General features: G+C 47.2%; 1 long non-coding RNA gene across 1 annotated transcript; it reads right to left on the minus strand.

Annotated features, from left to right (window-relative positions):
* Positions 1,591 to 2,010, minus strand: LOC110264654. Its single transcript, XR_002350830.1, has 2 exons — positions 1,960 to 2,010; positions 1,591 to 1,651 (listed from the first exon to the last, which is right to left on the minus strand). It is a non-coding gene; the product is annotated as an uncharacterized LOC110264654 (long non-coding RNA).

Raw genomic sequence — 2,919 nt, forward strand, 5'->3', positions numbered from 1 at the left:
TCTTCGGCAGGCTCCTCTGATTTTTTTTCCGGTTTTTTTTACGTCGTGCTGACCCTCGTTCTTTAAATGATGCTATGCTGAGGAGGACACCTAAAGGAGAGCCGTAATGGCTTCATCTTCGGCAGGCTCCTCCTTTTTTTTCTGGTTTTTTTTACGTCGTGTTGTCCCTCGTTCTTTAAATGACGCTAACCCGAGGAGGACTCCTAAAGGCGAGCCGTAATGGCCTTATCTTCGGCATGCTCCTCAGATTTTTCTTTACGTCCTGCTGACAATCGTTTTTTAAATGATGCTATCTCGAGGAGGACACCTAAAGGCGAGCCGTAATGGCCTCAACTTCAGCATGCTCCTCCGGTTTTTTTTTACTACGTGCTGACCCTCCTTCTTTAAATGACGCTATCCCGAGGAGGACACCTAAAGGCGAGCCGTAATGACCTCAAATTCGGCAGGCTCCTCCGATTTTTTTGGTTTTTTTTACGTCGTGCTGACCATCGTTCTTTAAATGACAGTATCCCGAGGAAGACACCTAAAGGCGAGCCGTAATGGCCTCATCTTCGGCAGGCTCCTCCGGTTTTTTCCCTTTTTTTACGTCGTGCTAACCCTCGTTCTTTAAATGAAGCTATCTCGAGGAGGACACCTAAAGGCGAGCCGTAATGGCCTCATCTTCGGCAGGCTCCTCCGATTTTTTTTCCGGTTTTTTTTTACGTCGTGATGACTCTCATTCTTTAAATGACGCTATCCCGAGGAGGACACCTAAAGGCGAGCCGTAATGGCCTCATCTTCGGCAGGCTCCTCCGATTTTTTTTCCGGTTTTTTTTTACGTCGTGATGACTCTCATTCTTTAAATGACGCTATCCCGAGGAGGACACCTAAAGGCGAGCCGTAATGGCCTCATTTTCGGCAGGCTCCTCCTGTTTTTTTTTTCGATTTTTTTTTACGTCGTGCTTACCCTTGTTCTTTAAATGACGTTAAACCGAGGAGGACACCAAAAGGCGAGCCGTAATGGCCTCATCTTCGGCAGGCTCCTCTATTTTTTTTCCGGTTTTTTTACGTCGTGCTGACTCTCGTTCTTTAAATGACGCTATCTCGAGGAGGACACCTAAAGGCGAGCCGAAATGGCCTCATCTTCGGCAGGCTCCGCCGGGTTTTCTATACTACGTGCTGACCCTCGTTGTTTAAATGACGCTATCCCGAGGAGGACACCTAAAGGCGAGCCGTAATGGCCTCATCTTCGGCAGGCTCCACCGATTTTTTTTCCGGTTTTTTTTTACGTCGTGATGACTCTCGTTCTTTAAATGACTCTTTTCCGAGGAGGACACCTAAAGGCGAGCCGTAATGGCCTCTTCCTTGGCAGGCTCCTCCTGTTTTTTTTTTCCGTTTTTTTTACGTCGTGCTTACCCTCGTTCTTTAAATAACGCTAAACCGAAGAGGACACCTAAAGGCAAGCCGTAATGGCCTCATCTTCGGCAGACTCCTCCGGTTTTTTTTTACTACGTGCTGATCCTCGTTCTTTAAATGACGCTATGCCGAGTTGGACACCTAAAGGCGAGCCGTAATGGCCTCATCTTCGGCAGACCCCTCCTTTTTTTTTTCTGGTCTTTTTTACGTCGTGTTGTCCGTCGTTCTTTAAATGACGCTAACCCGAGGAGGACTCCTAAAGGCGAGACGTAACATGCTCCTCAGATTTTTCTTTACGTCGTGCTGACAATCGTTTTTTAAATGATGCTATCTCAAGGAGGACACCTAAAGGCGAGCCGTAATGGCCTCAACTTCGGCATGCTCCTCCGGTTTTTTTTTTACTACGTGCTGACCCTCCTTTTTTAAATGACGCTATCCTGAGGAGGACACCTAAAGGCGAGCCGTAATGACCTCAAATTCGGCTGGCTCCTCCGATTTTTTTTGGTTTTTTTTTACGTCGTGCTGACCATCGTTCTTTAAATGACACTATCCCGAGGAGGACACCTAAAGGCGAGCCGTAATGGCCTCATCTTCGGCAGGCTCCTCCGGTTTTTTCCCTTTTTTTACGCGTGGTAACCCTCGTTCTTTAAATGACGCTATCTCGAGGAGGACACCTAAAGGCGAGCCGTAATGGCCTCATCTTCGACAGGCTCCTCCGATTTTTTTTTTCTGGTTTCTTTTTTTACATCGTGCTGACCCTTATTTTTTAGATGACGCTATACCGAGGAGGATACCTAAAGGCGAGCCGTAATGGCCTCATCCTCGGCAGGTTCCTCCTTTTTTTTCCGGTTTTTTTTACGTCGTGCTGACTCTCGTTTTTTAAATGACGCTATATCGAGGAGGACACCTAAACGCGAGCCGTAATGGCTTCATCTTCGGCAGGCTCCTCCAGTTTTTTTTACTACATGCTGACCCTCGTTGTTTAAATGACGCTATCCCGAGGAGGACACCTAAAGGCGAGCCGTAATGGCCTCATCTTCGGAAGGCTCCTCCGATTTTTTTCCGGTTTTTTTTATGTCGTGATGACTCTCGTTCTTTAAATGACGCTATCCCGAGGAGGACACGTAAAGGCGATCCATAATGGCCTCATTTTCGGCAGGCTCCTCCTGTTTTTTTCTTCAATTTTTTTTACGTCGTGCTTACCCTCGTTCTTTAAATGACGTTAAACCGAGGAGGACACCAAAAGGCGAGCCGTAATGGCCTCATCTTCGGCAGGCACCTCTAATTTTTTTTCCAGTTTTTTTACGTCGTGCTGACCCTCCTTCTTTAAATGACGCTATCCCGAGATGGACACCTAAAGGCGAGCCGTATTGGCCTCATCTTCGGCAGGCTCCTCTGATTTTTTTTCCGGTTTTTTTTACGTCGTGCCGACCCTCGTTCTTTAAATGATGCTATGCCGAGGAGGACACCTAAAGGCAAGCCATAATGGCTTCATCTTCGGCAGGCTCCTCCTGTTTTTCTTTC

The sequence above is a fragment of the Arachis ipaensis genome, chromosome B07, assembly GCF_000816755.2.
Source record: "Arachis ipaensis cultivar K30076 chromosome B07, Araip1.1, whole genome shotgun sequence".
Lineage (NCBI taxonomy): Eukaryota > Viridiplantae > Streptophyta > Magnoliopsida > Fabales > Fabaceae > Arachis > Arachis ipaensis.